This window comes from Saccopteryx leptura, chromosome 2, assembly GCF_036850995.1.
Source record: "Saccopteryx leptura isolate mSacLep1 chromosome 2, mSacLep1_pri_phased_curated, whole genome shotgun sequence".
NCBI lineage: Eukaryota > Metazoa > Chordata > Mammalia > Chiroptera > Emballonuridae > Saccopteryx > Saccopteryx leptura.
Genome location: NC_089504.1, coordinates 15,177,614 through 15,204,905, shown reverse-complemented (window position 1 = coordinate 15,204,905; position 27,292 = coordinate 15,177,614).

The following is a 27,292-nucleotide window of genomic DNA, read 5'->3' as shown; positions in this document are numbered from 1 at the left end:
CTACCTGTGGTACTGTGCCGTGGACCGGCACAGCTAGTAATTGTCCAGGTCCAGAGTGAGAATGGTGCGGAATGAAGAAATAAACTCAGAGAGAAAAAGGAATGAAGAAATAAACTCAGAGAGAAAAAGGATGGGATCGGGAGGCCTCTGCAACGCCAACAGCTTGCAAGAGCAAGTCTGCACCCCCAAACCACTTTATTTATAGGGCAGAGCAAAGTCATTAGCAAATCAAAGAGATCTCTGATACAAAGTCACATTTCCAAGGCAACCCAAGAATTCTATCAATCGCAGAAAACCCTCCACCTTGCATAACATCTTAACTTCACAAAACAAAGGGTAAACATAGCTAACAAAGAGGTGTGGAGAAGGGCATGTAAATTGCCTTTACCAACTTAAACAAACAGTCAGAGGTTGTGGGAAAGAGCTTAGCCTTTAGCTTAAGCCTTAACCTGCGAGGACTTGGCCAGCGTGCAGTCTCCCACAGTACTGAAAGTATATTTCCCACATCTGAACTTCAACCTGAGGGCAGATTGCCGTCACCCTGCCCTCTCCCCCCGCCCAGCCCCGGAAGGTAGCACTGGTGAAACAACACAGTCTGGGGGTGCTCAGTGCAGGAAGAGTTGGAATCCACACGCCAGCCGCCCACGCAGCTGGTTTCTCCTCCCTCTCGAGATACAAACCTTCTTCCACTGTTTGGTCAGAACTTCACTCCTCGTCCTCCAGAGTGCACTGAGAAACAGAGGACTTTGTCCGCCTCTGGGTAGCCGAGAGGTGAGAAAGTTTCCATCTGTAGGACGTAACACAGTAGTTTAAAAAACACTCTGAGGGATGGCAACACCTAGGACAATGTACTGACAAAGTAGGTCAGGGCTGTTCGCAGTGGTCAGGGGCTGCTGCTTCGGGCCTGGCGGAGGGAGCCCGTCGTGGGTATGGGCTTGCTGCGTCTTTCTGCTGCTCGGTGTGTAGAACTATGGTGTCTCAGAGTATTATTATCCATCCTTAATAGTAGCAAAGTAATAAGAAGGAAGGAAGAAGAGAAGAGAAAAAGGGAAAGAAGGAAGGGAGAAATGGAGGGAGAGAGAGAGAAGGAAGGAGGGAGGAAGGAAGGGAGGAAAAGAAAGAAAGAAGGAAGGAAGGAAAGGAGGGAGGGAGGGAGGGAGGGAGGGAGGGAGGGAGGGAGGGAGGGAGGGAGGGAGGGAGGGAGGGGAAAGTCACAAATGAGTTCCTTTGATAGGGAGCTAGGAAATGTACAGGAATACTTGGGGGAAAGGGGAACAGTGACTATACGGAGGTCCCATATCCAGAACGGGTCTCACAGGGCTAAATCGGGTATGTGCAGGGCAGCGTTCTTCCTGGAGGCTCTAGGGGAAAGCCTGTTTTCTCGCCCCTTCCAGCTCCTAGCAGACGCCTGCATTCCTTGGCCCTGGGCCCCTCCCTCCATCTTCAAAGTCAGCAGTGCAGCATCCTCACATCTCTGACGCTGACTGCCCTGATTATGTTCCTTCTTCCACTTTTCAGGACCCGGGGATTACGCTGGGCCCATCTGGATAAGCTCCCTCTTTTTAGGCCACCTGAAGAGCAGCGTTAACCCTGTCTGCAACCTGCATTCCACTTTGCCATGTAACACAGCACAGTCATAGCTCCTGGAGACGAGGACATCCATCGCTGTCGGGGGGGAGGGAGGGGGGGCCTTACTCCGCTTCCCGCGGTGGGGAGCCACGTGCGGTATCGTTAGCACCCCCCCCCCCCCCGGGAAAGGCCGGACGAGAAGTGTGGGAGGGCTGTGCCACAGACCAAACGTGGTACCCAGGGAAAGACTATGACTTGTGGCCAACTGGAGCCTCCAGCCTGGGGAAAGCTTTACCTGCCAAGTCCTGTCTGCCTGTTGTTTCTCCCCCCGAGCCTGTGTGGAGTAAACACAGCAGCCAGCGGGTTTCCCACTGGATGTCTAAACTGCCTAGCCCGGTTGACTCAGCAGCATCACGGCCCCAAAACAGATCCCAAATTCTCCTCGGTGGAGTCCAGAGAGAGGCAGAGCCTCCTGTGGCTCTGGGTAAAAAGGAATGGGGCAGCCCACCACTTAGATGCTTCCCATCCCTACCATCACCCGGGAAGGTTGGGCCCATCCCGAGGTGGGAGTATCCTCGGAGTCAACAGGAGACTTTATCAGTAGACACACCCTACAGATGCAAAACTGAAGCCTGGAGAGGATGAGTCCTCTCTCCATAGTCCCTTCCTAGTAGCAGTGGGGTCTGCATCCAGCTCTGTCTGACCCCCAAAGCCTAGCTATTCATTCAGTAAGGATGGTGTGCCATTATACTGGATTGTAGCTACACAGATGTAAGGTGCAGGATCTTTTTTCAATGGATTTGATTTAAAGGAGACAGTGGCATTCACTGAGATACAGTAGCATAGGTGTTTGTAAATTGGAAATCCCAGGAAGCTCACAGCAATGACAATGTGCCCTGTCTTGTTGGCCAGGGAATGTTTTCCATAAAAAGGGGCCATCTAAACGGAGACATTAGACTCAGATAACCGTTATGCAGATGAAAAGGCCAATAACAGACAAAGCTTGGATGACCTGCGGTCAGCTGCCTCTCTGCTCCACACTGTGCCACTCCAGGTCCCAGGCTGATGGAGCAGCCTCTGTCCATCTGAGACGCTGTCAGTCATAAAGGCAAAGATAAGGAACATGATCACGGCACACTAGGTGCTGGCTTCCTGAGGGTTCTTCCTTGATGTCACCCACATCACTTCCCCTCCACGTATTGGCCAGAATAAGGGCAATACTGATAAAAACAGGAGAGAAGAGAAAGAACAGCACTTGCAAGTGAGTGCTGGTGTGAGCCAGGATCTGGGGGCAGGCTCGACGCCTGCACGTCACGTGACCACCACAGCTCACCCAGGATTTGATCTTTCTTTCCCAGAGGCATGACAGCTTCAGGGAAGGGAAACTCGAGATGGCAGCAACACTGACCCGGCATCAGCTGGACCAATGCCTCCCTGCAGGAGCCGCGTCCTGCCCCGGGCTTCTTCCTAGTAAACGAATAATAAACATTCCATGGAAATCTTTAAATGGGTAGAGGAGTTTAATTATAAGAATTTAATATTCAGAAGCAAAAGCTGCTTTTATACAATTACAGTGAGGCAACTTTTAATTAACTTTAGAAACTTTCTTTTGCTTGGGAAATCTAATTAAAAATACTTAGGGAACCATTAATGTAATACCAGATTCAGGAGGGCACTGAAAATAATATTGGGAAGGAAGGAAAAAAGAGATATAGAAAAGATGTCAATAGAGAGTAGGGTCCCCTGAGTGTCCCCAAGCACTCAACAGTTCCTGTCCCACCCAAGCTCTTGGGACACTAGGAGAGATTTTGCCAACAGGAGCTCTGTGGGATTCCTCTAAGGAATGGAATCTAATAAGCGTTCTGCCTTCTTAGTCTTCCCCTGCTGGGACTTCCCCATCTCTAAGGTAGGGAACAGAGAGGAGGGGGTATGTGGTTAGAATGGAGGGCCAGAGGAAGATTCAGAAAGGGACCGGATACCACAAAACATTAGCTTCTCCTGGGAGGAACAGCAGAGTGGATGTCTGCTGGCTTTACAACTGACCTACTCCTAGTGTGCCCAGAGGATGGGAGTATAGCCCCAGCCATGGTGGTTCTCAGGGTGTGGTCCACGATCCCGCAGCAGCACCAGAAACTATATATATGAGATCTATAATCCAGCATCTCAGCCCCACCTCAGATCTACTGACTCGGAATGGGCACGGGAATGCAACGCCCAGGGGACTTGTGTGCACACTGAAGTCTGAGAAGCACTCATCTTGGCCACAGTGATCTCCAGGTGTGATCTGCCAACCACCTGCTTCAGAACTCCTTGTTTAGAAAGTGGTCCCCAGGCCCTATCCCAAACCTAGTGAATCAGAACTCCCCCCCCCAAAGTGGGGCTCAGGAACCTGCATTTTGGAGAAGCCCCCCTAAGGCGATGCTGGTGCACCCTCCAGTTTGGGAGGCACCAGCCTACACTACAGAACTCCACGCTTGATATCAGGACGCCTGACCTCCACCTACTGGCCGAGGAGCTCCTCTCCCTTGCTAGGCCTAGGTTTCCTCATCTGTGAAACAGGGAGAGCAGTGCGCTGAGTGTCGGCAGAGAAAGTGGATGGGGCACTGTGAGCGATGCTGAGGACATTGTCCTTCTCAGCTGGGGCCCTGATCGGAGAGCGGGAGGGGGCGAGGAGACCAAGATGCTAACCCTGTCCTGCCACCGACTCACGTCACCCTGGGCAAACCAGGCCACCCCCTCGGGTCTCCGTTTCTCAATTTTCTTTTTTTTTTTTTTTTTTTTTTTTGTATTTTTCTGAAGCTGGAAACGGGGAGAGACAGTCAGACAGACTCCTGCATGAGCCCGACCGGGATCCACCCAGCACGCCCACCACGGGACGATGCTCTGCCCCTTCGGGGCGTCGCTCTGTTGCGACCAGAGCCACTCTAGCACCTGGGGCAGAGGCCAAGGAGCCATCCCCAGCGCCCAGGCCATCTTTGCTCCAATGGAGCCTTGGCTGTGGGAGGGGAAGAGAGAGACAGAGAGGAAGGAGAGGGGGAGGGGTGGAGCAGATGGGCGCTTCTCCTGTGTGCCCTGGCCGGGAATCGAGCCCGGGACTTCTGCACGCCAGGCCGACGCTCTACCACTGAACCAACTGGCCAGGGCCATTTCTCAATTTTCTCAACAGCCAAGCAGAAAGTTGTAAACTGCCAGACCATGAGAGGTCTAGTCATCTCCAAGGCTCCCTCGGATGCCGGAACCTGTCGTTCTAGAGAACTGCCCCCTAGGTGAGCCCCACCTGCCCAGGTGAACGCAGGCAGAGGCAGAAGGGATCTCTGACAAGGGCAGCTGCCGACCCGACCGGAGCTCCGGGAGATTGGTCCTCTCCTTGTTACAGAAACATGGCTTTCCCAATAAGTTTCTTCTGAAACTCTAAACTGAAAACAAAACATAACAAAAAAAGAAAACAAACACAGTTGATTCTCAGGTGTCTCCGCCTCCCCCCAGCCCACCTGGCCTGGAGCCTGTGCACCAGGGGCTCCAACTATAATGAGCTGACCCAGATTCCTGAACCTGCAGGGTGTGCGGGTCTGGCAGTTGGGAGGAACTTTAATGTCACACTGACCCCCTGTGGAAGGCAGAGGTGGCAGCCACCCTCCCCTGGAGCAGGCCCCATGCAAGCCCCCACCCCATCCTCCCAACCTGGCCCTATCGGCAGCCGCAGGCCACCGCTGAGGCAGAGACCCCTGCTTCCTGGGGAACCTTGGCCAACACCGGGCATCCCTCCACTCCAGCCGTGTGTCACCCGCCAGCCAACCAGCACCACTGCCTGCCTGGAGGCTGCGACAGTCTTCTCAGTGGCTTCCCAGCCCCCAGAGTCCTCCTCCCCTGGAGTGAAGCCTCTGTTCACTCATGTGAGCCCCCAGCCCGGTGTGGCCTTCTCCCATCAAGCCCTACTCTTTCTCCAGCCATTCGTCAGCTGCTCAGCAGGCCCCTGCGTGGCAAACACTGAGTCATGAACAAGCCGAAGGGCACTGCCCTCTGCACTCCAGGCCGTGGGAGAAGCTGCAGGGAGCAGACCACACTGGGCCATGTAAGGGGGACCACAGAAGTGCAGTGGAGGGCTCAGGGATCAGGGAAGCCTTCCTGGAGGAGGTGGTATCTAAGCCAGAACCCAAAAGATATGGAGGTGTCGGCTAGGTGAAGGAAGGAAGGAGAGCCAAGCAGAGGGAGCAACCCAGGGAGTTGTGAAACAGAGGAACTTAGTACAGGGGGTACTAACTTAGGACAGGGGGTTCGCTTTAGAAAACGCCAGTCCAGGCTGAGAACGGGCTGAGTGGGAGGGGACTAAACCGGAAGTCGGAAGACGAGGGAGTGGCTACTGTGGACCAGGCACTGCCCTCAGCACCTGACACTTAACAATGCATTTCCTTCTCCCCAGAAGCCAAGATAGGAGGGACGGCCATACTGCCCATTTTCCGGAGGAAGCTGAGGCCCAGTAGGTTTAAGTAACACGTCCAGGGTCACATCAGAGTAGAGATGCAGAGTGAGGGAAAAGAGGCACCCAACCTCAAAGAGCAGAGGCAGAGCTGCCAGGGCCTCGGGACAGGGCTGCACCTCCTGAGGCTGGGTGCAGGGTCCCCAGGGCCTCAGGACAGGGCTGTGCCTCCTGAGGCTGGGTGCAGGGTCCCCAGAGCCTCGGGACAGGCTGCACCTCCTGAGGCTGGGTGCAGGGTCCCCAGGGCCTCGGGACAGGGCTGCAGCTCCTGAGGCTGGGTGCAGGGTCCCCAGAGCCTCGGGACAGGCTGCACCTCCTGAGGCTGGGTACAGGGTCCCCAGGGCCTCGGGACAGGGCTGCCCCTCCTGAGGCTGGGTGCAGGGTCCCCAGAGCCTCGGGACAGGCTGCACCTCCTGAGGCTGGGTGCAGGGTCCCCAGGGCCTCGGGACAGGGCTGCCCCTCCTGAGGCTGGGTGCAGGGTCCCCAGAGCCTCGGGACAGGCTGCACCTCCTGAGGCTGGGTGCAGGGTCCCCAGGGCCTCGGGACAGGGCTGCCCCTCCTGAGGCTGGGTGCAGGGTCCCCAGAGCCTCGGGACAGGCTGCACCTCCTGAGGCTGGGTGCAGGGTCCCCAGAGCCCTGGGTTCAGGACAGGGCTGCACCTCCTGAGGCTGGGTGCAGGGTCCCCAGGGCCTCGGGACAGGGCTGCACCTCCTGAGGCTGGGTGCAGGGTCCCCAGGGCCTCGGGACAGGGCTGCCCCTCCTGAGGCTGGGTGCAGGGTCCCCAGAGCCTCGGGACAGGCTGCACCTCCTGAGGCTGGGTGCAGGGTCCCCAGAGCCCTGGGTTCAGGACAGGGCTGCACCTCCTGAGGCTGGGTGCAGGGTCCCCAGGGCCTCGGGACAGGCTGCAGCTCCTGAGGCTGGGTGCAGAGTCCCCAGAGCCTCGGGACAGGCTGCAGCTCCTGAGGCTGGGTGCAGGGTCCCCAGGGCCTCGGGACAGGGCTGCACCTCCTGAGGCTGGGTGCAGGGTCCCCAGAGCCTCGGGACAGGCTGCACCTACTGAGGCTGGGTGCAGGGTCCCCAGGGCCTCGGGACAGGGCTGCACCTCCTGAGGCTGGGTCCAGGGTCCCCAGGGCCTCGGGACAGGGCTGCACCTCCTGAGGCTGGGTGCAGGGTCCCCAGGGCCTCGGGACAGGGCTGCACCTCCTGAGGCTGGGTCCAGGGTCCCCAGGGCCTCGGGACAGGGCTGCACCTCCTGAGGCTGGGTACAGGGTCCCCAGGGCCTTGGGACAGGGCTGCACCTCCTGAGGCTGGGTCCAGGGTCCCCAGGGCCTCGGGACAGGGCTGCACCTCCTGAGGCTGGGTACAGGGTCCCCAGGGCCTCGGGACAGGGCTGCACCTCCTGAGGCTGGGTCCAGGGTCCCCAGGGCCTCGGGACAGGGCTGCACCTCCTGAGGCTGGGTGCAGGTCCCCAGGGCCTCGGGACAGGGCTGCACCTCCTGAGGCTGGGTGCAGGGTCCCCAGGGCCTCGGGACAGGGCTGCACCTCCTGAGGCTGGGTGCAGGGTCCCCAGGGCCTCGGGACAGGGCTGCACCTCCTGAGGCTGGGTGCAGGGTCCCCAGAGCCTCGGGACAGGGCTGCACCTCCTGAGGCTGGGTGCAGGGTCCCCAGAGCCTCGGGACAGGCTGCCCCTCCTGAGGCTGGGTGCAGGGTCCCCAGAGCCTCGGGACAGGCTGCACCTCCTGAGGCTGGGTGCAGGGTCCCCAGAGCCCTGGCTTCGGGACAGGGCTGCACCTCCTGAGACTGGGTGCAGGGTCCCCAGGGCCTCGGGACAGGGCTGCACCTCCTGAGGCTGGGTGCAGGGTCCCCAGGGCCCTGGCTTCAGGACAGCAAGACCTGGGGAGATGTTCATGCTCTGCCATTCTGCAGCGAGAAGAGTTCAGGCAACTGGCATCTCCTCTCGGTTTTCCCAGCTGCCAGAGGACACGCCAGGATAAGCAAGAGGAGAGCTTGAGCCAGAGGACGCCCCTGAGGGCTTCCTGCCTTCCCTCCCTCCCCTGGGTCCCCGTGGGCACACGCACTCAAACAGCCGAGAGCACCTCCCCTGCCCAGCCCCGTTTCACCCCTCCTGGGTTCACCTCACTGCCCCCGAGGGGCACACCATGACTGGCATTTAGAAGTCTCCCTCTTGTGTGTACCGAGAGGATGCCACAGAGGGTGTCGTTCCCTCCCCGAGACGCAGGAGTGGCTGTCTCAGCCTCTGCCAGGCACAGCCGGGGCTTCTCTGGGCGCTGGTAAACCAGTCGTAGGGGCTCCTTTCCCTCTTTGCTTTGGCTGCCGGGGAGCTCGGGGCCACGTGTCAGTTTGGTAATCCAGCCCTTTGGGTGTGCGGGTGCTCACTGAGAGGGCACAAGGTGGAGGTCCTTTACACGGCTGCAGACAACCTCCCCGTACGCATTTAAGGAAACAAACATCCCTTAGGTGTATCTTATGTTGCTACGCTTGTTTACTCCTAGGCCTGACTCCCTTACTATTTTTCCCCTCAATATAAAAATACACACATACACCCACAATCCCACCCCTCGGATAGAAACATGTATGCCAACACTTTGGTGAGCAGCCTTCCAGATGAGCATGAAATGCAAGTATCTTTTTATAAAAATGGGATTCTATCATTGTCTCAATGGCATGTCATAGACAGCTCTTCATGCCAACGAGTGTGAACCCACACACCCACAGAGCACGTCCTAGTGTGGATCGCCCTAACTTGTCTAGCCAGATCCCTGTTTCAGTGCATTTAGGCTACTTCTCGTTTCGGCAGATTGAAGCAAGCTGCTGTGAAATTCCTGGTGCGATGATTTCACCCCTTTGTGTGCTATTCTTCTGATGAAAAATTCTTAGCAATGATCTCTTCTGTTTTTAAACCTGACAGTATTCTTTATATTTTGTAAGATTTGGTAAATCCTTTGGGGAACAAGGAAAACATTTTTATAAAGTAAAAGAAGTGATGGCATATTTCCCCACTTATCAAAACAATGGAATACTATGTAGCCATAAAAAGGGGTGAAGGACTACTGAGCCCTGTTACAACATGGACAACCTTGAGAACGTTCCGCTGAGTGAAAGGAGGCAGACACCAAGGACCACATGTTGTGTGACCCCACAGTAGGGGACTCTACGGAGACAGGAAGCGGGCTAGCGGTTGCCTAAGGCTGGGAGGGGTGGAGGTTTGGAGGGTGACAGCTGAAAGGTAATGGGTTTTCTTGTGAGAAGATGAAAATGTTCAAAAGTTGATGGGGTGATGGTTGCAAAACGCTGCAAATACCATTCAACGGAGCCATTGAACTGTCACTTTAAATGGGTGAATTGTATGGTATATATCTCAGTCAAGCTGCTATAAAAATAAGATAAAATACCGTGAACAGACCCCCGAGGAGCCTGAGAGAAGATGAGAAGCTGTCAAGGGGCTGACATCACGGGGCCCCTCGTCCTGGGGAGGAAACCAGGAGGCGATGCCTCAGCCCGCCCACCCGAGGCAGGGGCAATGGTGGCAGAAGATGCCCTCAGAGTCTCGAGGGGGACACGGGAAACATCCCCAGGGCTGGTCTGCAGTCCAGACTGTGTCCCCAAGCACCCCGTTTCCAAGCAGCTGGCCCCCCACCAGCTTTGAAGGTCAGTAAGGCCGACAGGGCCCTTGTGGCGCTCACATCATCCACCGTAGACAGCTTGACACTCTCTGATCACAACTACCTTTCATCGTTTCCAGAGAAAACCGACTCCCCTAAAATGTGCTTAGGCAAGTCAAGCAGCATCAAACTAAAAGGTGAAGAGAGAAACAGCCCTCAGGGGCCCAGCAGCCAGGAAGGACGGGAGGAGGAAGCGGCCCCGTTAAATTCCATCTCTCTCACCTGGTTTTATGGGGCTGGGTCTCTGAGGTCATCTGGGGAGCACCATAGGTGTGGCCAGCAACCCACCACAGCTCCACACGGACATCCATCTCCAGGTGCCTGCCCCCTGAGCTCCAACAGCCGGGAGCACATGGGAGAGGGCGTCTGGCTAGTACAAGCTACCAGGTGGCCCCCAACATCCACGAATCTCCCTCTGTTTCTGTCCCCACCCGAAAGGCCTTCCCCACAGACCAGCCAGTCCATTAGGGTGACCCATAGGTTCAGAGTCGGGCCAGGGCTCCAATCCCATATTTCAGCTCCGAGATGCTCAGCAAGTGGTTTTCCCTCTCTGAGCCTCAGTTTCCTCACCTATAAAATGGGGGTGATAGACACAGTCTGCATCGTGTTTATTTCCCTGTGTGTTGTGAAGATCAAGTGAGCTATTGGATGAGTTAAAGGGAAATAGGGCAGCAGTTCTTACATGTCAGACTGGCTGCCTCGGAATTCCTGTGAACACACAGTAAAATACAGATTTCTGGGACCCCCTTAAAAGTGAAATGGTTGCCCTGGCCGGTTGGCTCAGTGGTAGAGCGTCGGCCTGGCGTGCAGGAGTCCTGGGTTCGATTCCCGGCCAGGGCACACAGGAGAAGCGCCCATCTGCTTCTCTACCCCTCCCCCTCTCCTTCCTCTGTCTCTCTCTTCCCCTCTTGCAACCAAGGCTCCATTGGAGCAAAGTTGGCCCGGGCGCTGAGGATGGCTCCTTGGCCTCTGCCTCAGGCTCTAGAATGGCTCTGGTTGTGACAGAGCAACGCCTCAGATGGGCAGAGCATCGCCCCCTGGTGGGCATCCCGGGTGGATCCCGGTCTGGGCGCATGTGGGAGTCTGTCTGACTGCCTCCCCGTTTCAAACTTCAGAAAAATACACACACAAAAAAAAGTGAAATGGTTAATTGAATATAGGGTGGGGGGCCCAGGAATCTGTATCTGGGAAAAGCTACCTGGTATTTGTAATGGGCAGACAGGCACAGGGAACTTCTGCTTTACAGACCAACATGGTGTGGCCTCTGTGTGGGGCAGAGGTTGGACAGTTAAAGAGAGGTAGTGCTGGTCAACCACGGGAGAGTGGTACCTAACTAAGCCAGGTACTTACCCTTTTGAGGCTCAGTTTCCTCACCTAGAAAATGGGGATCCACCCATCTTACAGGCTTGGTAGGTGAAGGATGTGATGTACTCAGCACACAGTGAGTCCACAATAAATGGTAGCTCTTACATTTTATATTAGTTTATAATTTTTATTATTATTAGATACTTAGAACAGATAACTTAGAACCGGAAAGCCACCAGTTATTATGTTTTTGCCTGAAATTTTTCCTCTAATTTTTTTCTTTTTCCATTCCAAAAAAAAAAAAAAAGGCATGCATTCCCAGAATGCACATTCACTGTAAAATTGCAAGCCATTCATCTGGGGGCATATTGAACTGAGAATTTAAGAGTATGGGTTTACCCTGACCAGGTGGGAGCACAGTAGATAGAGCATCAACCTGGGATGCTGAGAACCCAGGTTTGAAACTCCAAGGCTGCTGGCTTGAGTGCAAGCTCATCTGGCTTGAGTGTGGGATCATAGACATGACCCCATAGTCACTGGCTTGAGCCAAAGGTCACTGGCTTAAAGCCCAAGGTTGCTGCCTTGAGCAAGGGGTCACTGGCTTAGCTGGAGCCCCCAGTCAAGGCACATATGAGAAATAATCAATAAACAACTAAAAGTGCTGCAACTACGAGTTGATGCTTATCTCTCTCCCTTCCTGTCTGTCTCTCTCTTTCTCTCTTTTGGAAAAAAAAAAAAAGAGTATGGGGCTTAGTTTTCCAGACATTTCTCTATAAGCACAAATAAACACACACAGAAACGGCATCATACATTGTAAGTTGTGCTGAAACTTGCTTTTTTCTCCTCTCAACACTCTATCAGGGACATCTGTCCATGCTAGTATATTGATCTATTGACCCTAGGGCTAAAAGGTGTTCCATCAAATGGGTGCACCATGATTTATTTAATGCAGCCCCTTTCAGTGGGCATGTAGGTAGTGTCTGATTGTTCACTCTTAAAAACAAACCTGCAATGCCCACCTTGGGCATTTATCCTTGAACCTCTGGGTAAGCAATCCTGGGAAGCCACCAAGTACCCCGTGCCAAATACTTAAAATACATTTATCTCATTTCAACCTCACACATCGCTGCCAGATTTGACAAATGAAGACTGAGCATTTCAAGTCCCTTGACTCTGCTCCCATAGCTAGTAAGTGGCAGGGCCAGGATGAGGGTTATGGGAGAGAGATCGCCTTTCTGGCCCCAAGTTTGGCTGCTTCCCTCTGGTCAGCCCCTCCCACACTGACTCTGGGCCTGGCCTTATCACTTTAGCCAATGAGACAGATGCAAGCCGAAGCCTGAAAAAGTATTTGCGTGTTTCTGTTTCTCCCTCAAACTCCCGTTCGGAGAACAAGCCCAGGCTCATTAGCTAGAGAGTGAACAAACACATGAAGCGTCTCATCCAAAGTCATCCTAGACCAGTCAGCCCCAGCCCCACTGCCAGCTGTCCCAAGACACATGGACAAGCCCAGCCAAGATTATCTGACTCAGCCCAAATCAGCAGAACAATGTGGGTGAACTGAGAGTCTTGAAAAATAAGAAAGAGTTTTTAATTTAAGCCATTAAGTATTGGTATGATTTGTTATGCAGCAATAACTAACTGATACAAAGCCAAACTTTGACTCACAATCCCTACTATCTCCAAGACCCCACTGCCTTTGTTAGGGGTCAAAGCTCTATGTTTAGTCTATATGTAACACTGTGCTGACAGATCAACAGGTCCAAGAGTAAAGAAAATATGGCCCCGCCACTGAGAAACTGACAGTCCAGTGAGAAAGAACCTGGCGAATTATTACAGTTGAGGAAAGTGAGGCTAGAGATGGTCTAGTGTCACTGAGCCTGGGAGCTGCAGGACTGGGACTCGGCCCCAGGCCCCTGCTCTTTCCTCACAGGCAGGAACTCAGCGTTCAGAAGGGGCCTTCTTCACAATCACACACAGCACTTACTGACAAAGAGAAACCCCAGGCCTCCTGACCCTAAATCCAGAGTTCCAAGGGTCACTCAAGGCTTCAAGCAGTCTTGAGTGCCAATAGAAGTCATTTGCCTGGGTCCCGCCCCTGGCCACGCTCAGCAGCAACCCCCAGGGACAGCCTGTTCCCAGTTTGGGGAGTCAGGTCGGAGAGCTCCAGTTCTGTCTGAGGGCATTAACTGCTAATTTATATTGGAGGCCCTGTGTGCAGTTTTTTTATGCATCCTTAAATACCAAAACATAATTACCAGTGTCAATACATAATGTTTATTTCTTTCAGAACCGACATTTTAATTTTCCTGAGCAGGCGGGGAAAATGATATGCATAAAAATAATGACAAATATTAAAAGTCTCCCGAATAAGGGACCGAGATCACCCGCATAATCCTAAATTTAAATGCATTCACGATCACAGCCATATTAAAGGTCTGATAAGCCAAATTAGGTTCCATGTAAGCATAATTAATCTTCTTTTTCAATGAAGATATTACAAGGGTGTTAATTTGAATTCCCAAAGGCCTTTGGGAAATTAAATTATATAGATAAGGCAAATATTTGACCTTTTGCAGATAATTACTATTTTTTTTTTTAAATCACAATGCAAATGAACAGCAAGTAAACCTGGGGTGTTACGGGGCCCTGCAGAGATAGGGTTCTTTATAAATATTCAGAGAGACGAGGCAGGTATTGCACTCTATTTAGCCTCCCAGCTTTTTATTTCAAATCTGGAAACATAAAACTCCAGCCAGGGGCCCTGGTGTTTATTAACAAATAATTGAATGGAATTGGCCAGCACTGATTATGTCAAATTTGCAAATTATCCAGTATCATTTATAGGTCATTAAATTTCAAATGACACAGAGCGGTGGGGCTACAGGGAGGATCCCAGAGCCATCCTTAAACAGGGCTAATGACGATCCAGGTAAATGCTTCGCCAGAGGAACGGCACTTCTGGCACCTGACCGTCAGGTTCCTGGGTCCCCAGGCAGGATGGGAGAGTGGAACTGACATCAGTGTCATGGTCCTGCCCCTTAAGCAACCTGGTGGCATCCAAGGATGAACAAGGGCCCGGGGCTAAGTCCTGGTCCTGCGGTTCATGGGCTGAGTGACCCTGGCATCTCTTGCCTCAGTTTCCTCAACAAAGAGTGGAACCACACCAGCCGTCATGGCCCCGGGAATAGGAAATGAGATAAGGGATTTTGAGGGCAAATGCCTGAGGCACTTTGGAGATGGACAGAGGGGTGTTTGCATCCTGGTCCCAAACCACCTCTGCTCATGATGGGGTCTCCTGAGTTTCCCAATCTGCAAAATGGGTCTCTGGCACTATCTCCATTTCCTGAGGTCCTTGTGAAGATTAAATAAAAAAGGGCCGGTTGACTCCGTGGACAGAGTGCCAGCCCAGCATGTGGACATCCCAGGTCTGATCTCCAGTCAGGGCACGCATGAGAAACGACCATCTGCTTGTCCCTCCCCGTCCTCTCTCCCTTCTCTCCCTCTCCTCCTCCCACAGCCAGTGGCTTGCTCGGTTCAAGTGTCGGCCCTGGGCACTAGAATAGCTTGGTTGATTCGAGCATAAACCCCAGACAGAGGTTACCAGGTAGATCCCAGTCGGGGCGCATATGGGAGTCTGTCTCTCTATCTCCCCTCCCCTCACTTAAAATTAATTAATTAATTTTAAAAAGAAGACAAGAAAGGGCTACGAGGCACTTGCAGAAAGGAAGCACTTCTGGAGGGTTACCTCCATCTCAGCATGCTCAAGTTACTCCCAGAGAGCAACCGTGGTGCCCCGGCCCAATACCTAACTGCGGAGCTGCGTCTCTGGGCCCAGAGCAACACTGTGGGGCCCCAAGTCTACACAGTCCTTCTGAAGACTGCTCCTGCACCCCGGCACCAATTCCTCTTCAGAAAGAGGTCCCAACAACCACTGCTGACATGATTGCATGCTAACCTGCGCATGGATATTCCATTTAACCCTCGGACCATCCTATAAGGAAGGCCCGGTGATGTTCCCATCTTACAGGTGAGGAAACTGAGACCCCCGAGGGGTAGAGGGAGCCCCTGAAGGTGCAGCAGAAGGGCTCACACCCATTGTCTGGCTCCACAGTTCAAGGCCTTCACCGCTGTTGCGACTGTCACACACCCCAAACAAGATGCCAGGCTGGGCCCAGCCAGTGCCAACACCACCCCAGCCCTGGTCTCCCCAAACTCTCTCAGTGGCCTGAACATAAAAATAGGAGCCCACTGGCCCTGGCCGGTTGGCTCAGTGGTAGAGCGTCGGCCTGGCATTCAGAAGTCCCGGGTTCAATTCCCTGCCAGGGCATACAGGAGAAGCGCCCATTTGCTTCTCCACCCCTCCTCCTCTCCTTCCTCTCTGTCTCTCTCTTCCCCTCCCGCAGCCAAGGCTCCATTGGAGCAAAGATGGCCTGGGCGCTGGGGATGGCTCCTTGGCCTCTTTCCCAGGCACTAGAGTGGCTCTGGTTGCAGCAGAGCGACGCCCCAGAGGGGCAGAACATTGCCCCCTGGTGGGCAGAGCGTCGCCCCTTGGTGGGCGTGCCGGGTGGATCCCAGTTGGGCGCATGCGGGAGACTGTCTGACTGTCTCTCCCCGTTTCCAGCTTCAGAAAAATACAAAAAAATATATATTGAATATATATATATATAGGAGCCCACTCCTCTCCAAATACAAAGGCCTTGATGTCCATCAACCCACTCTAGCAGGTCCCCAGGGTCCCCAGCTAGCCAGGCCTGCAGCTGGGAGGCACTGTGACCATGGGCCACAAAGCAGCCGGCCTGAGGATTGCCCGAGTGCCCTGCACAGCCAATATTATAGAATGATGTCCACCTTGGCTTTCTTTTCAGACTGAGCTTGTCCGCAGCTACGGGGGACAGCAATGTGCAGATGTGCACAGCTGAGTTCAAGTCTAACCAGTGCTTCCACCAAGAAAGCAGGCTTGTGGAGAAAAGGCAAGAAGAGAATAATGATGCTGTGCGCTGACAGGACAGAGCAGAGTGACCAGGTTTGATCGGGGAAACTGATGGTGAGACTTTCAGAGGGGTCATTTTGAGTGGGCTTTGAAGGATGAGTAGGAGCTCACCGGGTGGGACAGGAGACAAAAGACATTCCTAGCACAGGACACAGAAGGAGCAGAGAGAGGGAGGTGCATGGAGCATGTGCTGGGGGTCTAGGCATTCTCTGAAGTTCCTGGTCATCATTCCTTATGTGATCAGTCTTTCTGATGAGAGCAGAATTGAATTTGTACATCTCCTAATCGTATGATCTTCAAACACTGAATGTTCTAGTCCCAATTAGTCTTCCCTGATCCTTATTGACAAGAGAGCGGTGACAACTCAGAGCCTGGAGTTATCAGTGACTGATCAGCTGGGTCCCAAATAAAAGTCAGGGCCTTCCCAGGTACCAGGAGGAGAGCCCCCCTCTCAGGCAGACGGGTCTGGGCGTGGAGGGGTCCGCCTGCCATGGGCAATCTGGTGCCCCCGCGATTTGGGGCAGTTTCCAGGCCTTTCAGGCTGGCAGAATTACTTACACAAGGAGATCCTTCCTGATGGTCAAGCAACTATTTGACCATTCATTGCCAGGTGGGCTCCAGCACCAAGAACAGAGCCCGCATGAAAGCTTAGCTTGGCCTCAGACCCTCCCCAGGACCCCTGCTACCCATCTGCTAATGTGGTCCTTCTGCAACCTCTTCTCACACTGAACACACTTTCCTGGTGCTTCCTCCTGCCTCCTCAGCTTCGGTTTCCATCTCCAGCCCAGGTCTCTGTCTTGAGCGCCTGACCCAAGGATCCAGTAGCCCTCAGGGTATCTTCGCTCAGATGTCCGGGATGCCCCCAACTCTGCATGGCCAGATGGGAATCATCACCTTCATTTATTGAGAGCACCAGAACCATTGAGAATGAATGAAAACCCTACACCGCACACTGTTCAATCTAAGTACATGCATCGTGTGAGTGTGTGTGTGTGTGTGTGTGTGTGTGTGAGAGAGAGAGAGACAGAGAGAGAGACAGAGAGGGGCAGACAGGGACAGACAGGCAGGCAGGGAGAGACATAAGAAGCATCAGGTCTTCGTTGCAACACCTTAGTTGTTCATTGATTGTTTTCTCATATGTGCCTTGACCAGGGGACTACAGCAGAGCAAGTGACCTCTTGGCTCAAGCCAGTGACCTTTGGGCTCAAGCCAGTGACCATGGATGGTACCATGTCCATGATCCCATGCTCAAGCCAGTGACCCCGTGCTCAAGCTTGTGAGCCTGCGCTCAAGCCAGCAACCTCAGGGTCTTGAACCTGGGTCCTCTGCGTCCCATTCCAATGTTCTATCCACTGAACCGCCCCATGGTCAGGCTAAGCACATGCATCTTCCATTTAGCTCTAACAATCCTATAAGGAAGGACTAGTGTTATCCCTCTCTTACAGATGCAGACAGTTTGCCTATGTGTAGAACTCTTTGGAAGAATAGATCACCTTTGGGGCCACAACTCTGTAGATACTGCTCTACTGCTTCAGAGGAGGTCTGAAGCCCCCTGACTCGGCTCTTTGCTGGGTCATCTCTTAAATGTTTTGCTTTCTCCTGCCTGAAACCTTGGAATTTGTTTGCTTTTATCTTTTTCCTTATTCAGCATACTAACCAGGATTTATCTAAGTGTTGGTCTTCCACTGGCTTAGCCCGGAAGGAGGGGTCCTTTTGACCTGCACAGCCCACCTGCCCTTCCCTCCCGCTTCAGTGCCAACTGCCCTGCTTCCTCCTCAAGAGCCGCCATAATATCTACGGTTACCCCATCTTTTCTGCCTTCGTCTTTTCCTTCCACCTTCCAAGGGAGCTTTTCAAGATGGTCTGCCATGTCACTGATTTGATTTTCCACGAAGTCAGTTCCACTGCCGATGCTCCCAGGGCGGTTGTAACGATGCTGCTGCCTTTTAGGTCCCTGGCACTAAATCTTCCTCAGCTCTCCTTCTGTCTCATCGAGGTACCTGTTCATCTCGGCTTCCTGTCCTTATGGCTTTCTGCTCTAATCTCGTGAAAACCACCCTCTCCTTGCATTCACAGGAGGGTCCTTACCAGAAGCTAAAATCTTCCTCTGGATCCAGAGAAAACGCTTTTCAGCGGCCTAGTCATCCTCCGCTTTTTGAACAACCGTCTCATTCAGTTATTCAGCAATTTTTCTTTTCAGAGTTCCTACGCCATTTCTTGAAAAAGAAAATAAAACCACGCTGATTTATTCACCCAATATTTACTAAGTGTCACTCTGTCCCAAGTACCACGAAGAATGTCAGAGAGGCCTTCAGTAGCTCCGGGCTACCCCTGGGGCCAGAGGAACCGGAAGTGTGTCTGTCCCCGGTCCAGGGGGAACTCCAGGGGTCAGAGAGGCCGTCAGTAGCTCCGGGCTACCCCTGGGGCCAGAGGAACCGGAAGTGTGTCTGTCCCCGGTCCAGGGGGAACTCCAGGGGTCAGAGAGGCCGTCAGTAGCTCCGGGCTACCCCTGGGGCCAGAGGAACCGGAAGTGTGTCTGTCCCTTGTCCAGGGGGAAACTCCAGGGGTCAGAGAGGCCGTCAGTAGCTCCGGGCTACCCCTGGGGCCAGAGGAACCGGAAGTGTGTCTGTCCCCGGTCCAGGGGGACACTCCAGGGGTCAGAGAGGCCGTCAGTAGCTCCGGGCTACCCCTGGGGCCAGAGGAACCGGAAGTGTGTCTGTCCCCGGTCCAGGGGGACACTCCAGGGGTCAGAGAGGCCGTCAGTAGCTCCGGGCTACCCCTGGGGCCAGAGGAACCGGAAGTGTGTCTGTCCCCGGTCCAGGGGGAACTCCAGGGGTCAGAGAGGCTGTCAGTAGCTCCGGGCTACCCCTGGGGCCAGAGGAACCGGAAGTGTGTCTGTCCCCGGTCCAGGGGGACACTCCAGGGGCAGGGACGCGTCTCTCCTGCACCTGCCACAGGCCTGGCAGAGCCCTGTGGCTGGGCCGCTGAATCCGGAACAGGACCTGAGCGTGCTCATCACTCAGGGATGGCACAGGGTGACCCTGCTGTCCCTCGGCAGGTCTGGATCTGCACGACCAGCTCCCAGGCGGTCCCCTCCGTGATGGAGGCAGCTCTCTTCCTGCGCCCTCACCCCACCTGTCGGGAGAGTCCAGCCACAGAGAGGAGAGCCCGGGGCCTGAGCACGTGAGAGCCCAGAATGATAGCAGCTAAAAGGGGAGGCTGTGACAGACAGCCCACCTGGTCCTCTGCCCCTCCCCCAGGGCTCCCTCCAGCACCCCGGGGCACCCTGCCTGAGGGCCTCTCACAACAGAACGGCAGCGGCTTGGGCAAGACAATCAATACGAAAGAGAGAGGTTTTGTCATCAGCAAGAGAGTAGTTTCTTTTTGTCAACAGCTCTACCAAGGTATATGACTCAATATATTGTACAAAAAGCTGCCCGTGTTAAATGGATAGCATTTGATGAGTTTGGGCACAGGCATTCACCGGTGTTACCATCCCCACCACGAAGGAGCTACACACCTCCATCACCTCCCAAAGTGCCCTGGGTCGCTTGGGATTTTTGTTTGTTTTTGGTTTTTGTGGTAAAACCACTTAGCACAATGTCTACCATCTTAACATTTTAAGTGCACATCGTATTATTACCTGCAGGCACTATGGTGTACAGCAGATCTGCAGAGCTGATTCATCCTGCACAAGTGTAGCTTTATACTGATGAACAGCAATTTCCCATCACACCCTCCCCTGCCCCCCGCCCCCTGCCCGCCGCCCAGCCCTTGGCATTCCGCTCTCTGCGTCTGTGAGCCGGACTATTGGGGATATCTCCCATAAATGAGACCATGCAGCCTCTGTCCTTCTGTGTCTGGCTTATTTCACTTAGTATAATGTCCTCCAGGTTCATCCATGTCAAAAATAGCCAGATTTCCTTCTTTTGTAAGGCTACATACTATTTCGTTTTCTGTATACAGCACGTTTTCTTCATCCATTCAGTTTTCGGTGGACATCTGGGATGTTGCCGTCACCCGGCTATTGTGAGAAGTGCTGCAGGGAACGGGGGATTGCAGATGATGAAAAGTATTTCTTAATCTTCTCAGGGCAATGGGACGTTCCCGTGGAAGCAGAGACCGGGAAAGAGGCTCCACACAAGACAGCTGTGACCCACAGGAAAGAGCCAGCGCTGTCCCTGCCTTTAAGAAGCAGGTAGGACTTGATACAAGGAGAGGACAGAACGACAGGTGGACTGAGAAAATGCACGTATGCTCGTTCCATTATATTAGAGGTGCGCCCGTCCTGCACATTTCAGAGGCGTAGCTGAAGGTTTACAGGGGTGAGATTAATGACGTCTGGGACTTGTCACTCAAGTACAGCCCCGGGACCCAGCTGCATCGACTTCACCAAGTCACCTGGGAACTTTTTAGAAATGCAAATTCTCAGGCCCCCTTCACAGACCTGCTAAATCAGAATGTGGAATTTGACAAGTGGCCCCGGGTGAGTTCTGAGCACATTAAATATTGAGAAGCACTGATTTAAAAGGAAAATAGCACTGATTTAACAAAGATGAGGTAGGAAAAAAAAGAGAGAGAGAGAAGGGAGAGCGAAGCAAAGAGAGAAAAATATTGATAATTGTTGCATCCTGATTATGGGCGTGTGGGAGTTCACTGTACTAGTCTCTACTTGTGTATCTATTTGAAAATGTTTGAAATGAAAAAACTGCACTGATGGATTGACAGAGGATGCGATGGTCCAAGACGGCAGAGGTGACCCAGGAGAGAAGCTCCAGGCTCCCTCCGTGTAGCAAATGCAAATAGCCACACTGGCCCCAGGGGACAGGAACAGCATCAGGTGACTTGACAAGGAGCTTATTTAGGATGCTGGGGGTAAGCCGTGGCCTCCAGGCACAGAGAGCACCAAGGCCACACAGGAGGAATGAAAAAGACCAACGTGGGACACCACCTGGTGAGATTTCAGCACTCCGGAAATACAGAGAAAATGTCAAAGGCTTCCAGAGAGCTGAACCACGGAACCCACCGAGGTCACCATCCACCCCACTTGCCATAGACATGCAGCCAGGGCTCTGTGTTAGCTTTTCAGGGACGCTGTATAACATTGCCACACACTTGATGGTTTTTAAAAAATACCACACAAATGTATTCTCCTATAGTTCTAGGGAGGGATCAGGAGCCGAAATCAGTGTCACAAGGTGGAAATCACGGTGTCTGACGGTGCTCCCTCTGGGGGCCCTTGGGGAGAACTGTCTCTTTTCCTGGCTTTTCCAGCTTTTAATGCATTCCTTACATCCCTTGGCTCAGGGTCCCTTCCTTCACCTTCAAAGCATACTGGCGTCTTGTCTCAGTGGCCACATTCCTTCTTTCTCTGCAGACAGGTCTCCGTCTGCTTTCCTCTCAGAAGGAGGCCTGTGAGGACACTCACGGCTCACCTCGATATTCCAAAATCATCTCCCCGTCTCAGAATCCTTAATCGCACCTGCAAAGTCTTGTTTGCCACCTAAGGTAACATTCACGAGTTCCGGGGCCAGAACCGGGATGTTTAGGGGGCCGTATGCAGCCCACCACAGCTTTCAAGTTCTGAGGAAGAGTAGTTTTTATCTGAGGGGTCTATCTAAAGCCAAACTATGATGTTTTATGATTCCTAAGAACTGAGATTATTTACCACTCTGCACCTAAATTTAAAAACCTATATTTTGAGATGCGTTTACAACAAAATAACAATAATAATTTTAAAAATATTTTTAAGAGCAAAAGACAACCCAATTTAGAAATCGGCAAAAGCCCTGGCTAGATAACTTGGTTGGTTAGAGCTTCATCCCAAAGTACAGAGTTTGCAAGGGCACTGCTGGTGCAGTGGTATCATGCAAGACTACCCCAAGGTGCAGAGACTGCCGGTTCAGTCCCTGGTCAGGACACATACAGGAACAGATCAATATTCCTGTCTGTCTGCCCTCTCTTTCTCTTCCTCTCTCTCTAAAATCAATAATAAATAAAAATAAAAATTTTAATGTTAAGGGCCCTGGACAATTGGCTCAGTGGTAAAGCGTGGGCCTGGCGTATAGAAGTCTCGGGTTTGATTCCCGGCCAGGGCACACAGGAGAAGCACCCATCTGTTTCTCCACCCTCCCCCCTCTCCTTTCTCTTTGTCTCTCTCTTCCCCTTCCGCAGCCAAGGCTCCATTGGAGCAAAGTTGGCCCGGGCGCTGAGGATGGCTCTGTGGCCTCTGCCTCAGGTGCTAGAATGGCTCCAGTTGCAACAGATCAACGCCCCAGATGGGCAGAGCATCGCCCTCTGGTGGGCATGCCAGGTGGATCCTGGTCGGGCATATGCAGGAATCTATCTCTCTGCCTCCCCACTTGTCACTTCAAAAAAATACAAAAAAAATTTTTTTAATGTTAAAAAAATAGGCAAAGGACTTGAAAGGTTATTTCTCCAACAAAGATGCACAATGGCTGGCAAGCACATTGAAAGACGGTGAGCATCATTAGTCATCAGGGAAATGCAAATCAAAACTGGAACTATCGCTTCATACCAAATAAGATGTTATCCCGTCAAAAACTGGGCGAAAAAAAACAACACATGTTGGTAAGGAGAAAGGATGTGGAGAAAGGGGAACCCTCAGACATTGCTGGTGGGAATGCAGACTGGCGCAGCCACTGCGGGAAACAGTTTGGCAGTGCATCAATAAGTTAAACATAGAATCATCGTACAACTCAGCAATTCCACTCCCACGTGTGTGTCCAAAAGAATTGAGAGCAGGGTCTCAAACGGGTGCTGTACACAAATGTTCAGGGCAGCACTATTCACAACAGCCATGGGCAGAAACAACCCCAACGTCCACCAGTTGATTACTACATAAAATGTGCGGTACCCACTCCATGGAATATTACTCAGCCACAAACAAGGAATGAAGCACTGTTCCGTGCTACATGTGTTACATGTTTGAAAAGATTAAAGTGAGAGAAAGCAGACACAAAAAGCCACAGCGTACAGATCCACAGAGAAAGAGAGAGAGATGAATAGCTTCCGGGGCTGCTGGAGGAGAAAAATGGGGGGCTGTGCACTGGGTCCAGGATCTCCTTTCGGAGTAATTTGATGAAAGAGTTCTAAAACTACATAATGGTGATGCGTGTGGAACACTGTGAGTGTGCTTTATGCCACTGAATCATACACTTTAAAGTCATTAAAATAGTAAATTGTATGTTAAAAAAAAAACTTAAAGAGCATAGACGTGGAAAACAATAGCAGCTAAGGATAAATTAGGATCAAGGAAAGTGAAAACCAAATTACAAGAGAATCCTTTGGCCTTGGTTTTTAAAATATTCCCTTTGAGCGGCCAGGGTTTCGGGACAGAGGATCACATTATCTTCTCTACAGAGCTAATCCCGTCACTTGGTTCTGCGGGGAATATTTCCATAATCGAAAGTATAGAAATGGTATTCCATTGGGTTTAAAATTAAAGAACCAACATATAGGGAAATTATGAAAGACCATTATAGTATAACAGGGAGAATGTAAATGTCATGAATCTTGACAGTGTAAGAATAATTATTTAACAAGAATTGGGGGGTGGGCAGGAGCCATAAAAGAAAGTGTAAACATACTGATTTTTAAATTTTTCATAGCAGTTATCAATACTCACAGTCTAAAAAAAAAATAAGTCAAGAAATAGAGACTTAATATGGTGTTCAAAGTTACAAAATCAGTAAAAGAATAATCCCATAACTACAAACCTCAGTAAGGGACAACAGAGGGAAGACAACAAAGTACACTCAACTCCTCATCTTTCTTAGCAGGGGGAAACAGGTCCTGTCTAAAGGAGGTAAGTCAAGAAATAAAATTATAATATCTATAACTTCAATTGTCGGTAGTGTGGCAACAGATGTCCTCTTTCCTTGGGGATGACCCCCTTGGTGTAGTTAAGGTATGGCTGACCCGCCCCTTCGACCGCAGGGATGGTCACATGACACAGCCTGACTAATCAGAACCTTCCCTGGGACTTTTTGACTAGCACTCTTTGGGAAGATACAGACTTTCAGCCAGGGTTGGGAGGATGTGAGTCTGGGCCTTTCTGTGTCCACCTTCTGGCTGCTGGGCATGTGACTGTGCACAGGCTGATGCAAATCAGAGCTGATGGTCTGAGTTCCTAGATATGCCCTATAGCTTGTATCCCTCTTCATATTTCTGCCATCTTACTCAGTGAATTCCACGTTTGCTTTAAAATAAATATAATAATATATGGAGCATTGAAAGATCCTTAAGTTAACTTTAAGTTGAATAATAATACATTTTTTTTAAGTGTGTGGGGCCAGCCATTTGGCTCCTGTGCTATGCGGACGGGTGGTGCCGACCCAGGCAGTACCCCAGGCGGCAGTGGAATGCACCAGAATGCAAAGGGAGTTAGAACAGCCCATGTTCAGGATGGAGTCACAGAGGTTATTCAGTGGCCAGAACATCACCTGATGGGGTAGTGATCGTGGCAAGCACTTGATGTTTGGGTGGCCGGACTAAAGTCCAAACCCCACCATCTAGGAGCTGAGCAACTTGGATGTGATCCTCAACCACTCTGATCTTAGCCTCCTTGTTCCCAAAGTAGAGAGAATAATGTCTATCCCCTGGGGTTGTTGAGACGGCAAAATAACAAAGGAAAGGTACTTTGTACACTATTCCGAGCTCTACTTCTGATGATGATTAGTTAAGTCCCTGGGTTGGTCTGTTGAATTAATTCTGTTCTCTGATCACAAACTGTACCCCTAACTCCACCCAACCACCCCACAAATGTGGTGAGTGAGAGAGTGGGGATGGGTCACTGCAGCCCCTTCCGACTCCCCCGGCCACCAGAGGTCCCTCAACTGGAACTGTCATTGTTTTCTCCTCCTCCTCACCCTTCTGACCAGTTCTTTTTACTCTCTCTTGCTTTTATAAATGCCCTCCTCGTGAAGGGACAAAGGGGTTTTTGGTTTTTGGTTTTTAGGGTAGTAGAATGTGATTCGGGTGCCCTGTGCCTCTGGAGATACAAGGACTTGTAATGGCTTCACACTAAGACAGTGTCACTTACAAATTATGTGGTGTTGGGTTCCTTTTGTAACTTTTATGTGTTTTTTTCTTACTCTAAAAGTAATATTGTCTCCTGTCATTTTTTATTGTGAAGTAATACAAGTGATATTGTTTATTGCAAGAAACACAGACAGATAAAGAAGGAAATAAAAGTCACCCACAGCCCACAGTCCTGATTTAAACCCTGTTAACATTTCAGTGGACTTTCTCCCCCTCTGTTTTACTAACAGCCTAGAAATCATATCGCATATTGCACACTGCTTTTCCCATTCAACATAACCCTGTCAGCATATCCTCATTTCATTAAAAATTCTTTTAAAAATGTTTTTACCAGCATAATACTCCAGGGTACCAAAATCTATTTAGTCAAACTCCCGTTGTTGAATAGTTTAGAAACTTCCAGTTTTTACTGCTGATCCATCAGCCTAAATTTCTTGTCATCTGTTCAGTCAGAGACTTGAACCACTGGCATGCGTCATCATAACTGACAGGTTTGGCCTTGCAGCTCTCTTGGTTCATAATAACACATCCAGGGTGCCAGGCGGCTGGACCTGAGAGGTGCCGCTGCCACCCACACACAGGACGGTCCCCGTGCCCAAAGGCAGCCTTGTTTCGCAGGCTTCCTGCCCTTCCTGCTGATCCTCACTCAGGGCCTCGCCTGTTCCCCCTGACCCATCTCCTCAAGCTGGCCAAAAGTGGGAAAGAGAAAGGAATCTTCCCTTCCGGTGGGCAGCCCTGGGCCTCATGAGGCTGACCATGGCCGTGTGAGATCAGGAAAGTGTTCCAGAAAGTAGTGTCCTTGTCAAAAAGACAGGAGCCAGCTTGAGGGACTCCTACTGGCTAACCTTGGGCAGTGTGGTCTACACAGAAATATAAATAAGTGAAAGTGACCCAAATAAGTGGAGGTTTGATGAGGACTGAGATATGTACATCATTTCAAAGCTTCTCCCCTACCAGATAATTACTAATTACAAAGGCAAAACAAGTAACATGACAGTTATTGTTACTGTAAGTGGCTTACAATGACAGTGACTTAGAGAAACCACAATCAAAATGAACATCGCCAGTAATGCAAGACAGTGACCTCCAGTGCGCTGATTAGATGTGCTCAGAAAAGGCAGCGTCACCTCTGGGGTATTCCCTCTAAAATGCACAACCGGCGTCTAAGCATTGGGAAACAACAGACAAACCCAAACTGAGGGACATTCTAGAAAACAGCCTCAAAATTGTCAATGTCAGAGATCCAAGATGGCAACAAAGTAGGCAGATGGACGTTTGACTCACCTCCTCCCAGGACTGAACTGGAGTTATAACTAAATTTAAGAACAACCATCCTGAAAAACCAACTCAGGACTAGAGACGCCACAGAAGCCACACCAAGACTGGTAGGAAGGGCAGAGACGCAGAAAGGGCTGTCCTGCTCCCAGGAGCAAGCGGAGCTGAGCACCCGGAGGGACTCTTACCGCAGGGAGGGTCGCCCTGAGAGGTGGGGTCCTCAGCCCCAGGACCGGAACCTCAGCCCAGAGCCCCAGAGCCTAGAGGAGGCGCCCACACAGCATTTGAGGTAAAAAGAGCCAAGGGTTCCGTCTGCGAGAAAGAGACGGGAGCTCTTGGAGACGAAAAGGGCCAGAGCAGAAGATCTCATTCATAGCCACTTACCCGGCCCCGATGGAGGGAGCCTGGGAGGACTGGAGTCACGTGAGGAGGCTGTGAGGTTGTGGCCAGGGACAGACACGGTGAGGAGACAGCCACGGGAACCCCTGGGCTGAGTCATTCTGCAATACCGCAGTAGCCATCTTTCTTGGGTGTTGGGTGGAGCATCCCCTCCATGTGGCAGCAGCCTGGTAGAGAGCAACTCCCCCCCCCTTCGGGATCTCCCTTGTCCCACCTGTGAAGATGGGGTCCTGCTGAGAAGCAAGCAACCCCAGAAAGCAGGGGGCTGAGAGGACTCAGGGGGTGACAGGGACCCAGCTGTCTGGCATTAGGCTGAAGCTTTCCCCCCCTCTCCCGAGTCTATGACAGGTGCTTCTGCTTCACGCGAGATTCAGTAGAAACCATCCGGAGTGTGGGCAGACCAGGTCTCTGGGTCTCAGAGGCCACACCCACTGGGCTCCTGGGGCCATGCCCTACTGAGGTCTGTGAAAAAATTCAGGATGAGTGACACCTGGAGCCCTGGGTGGGAGGCACACCCACCACCTTCCCTGA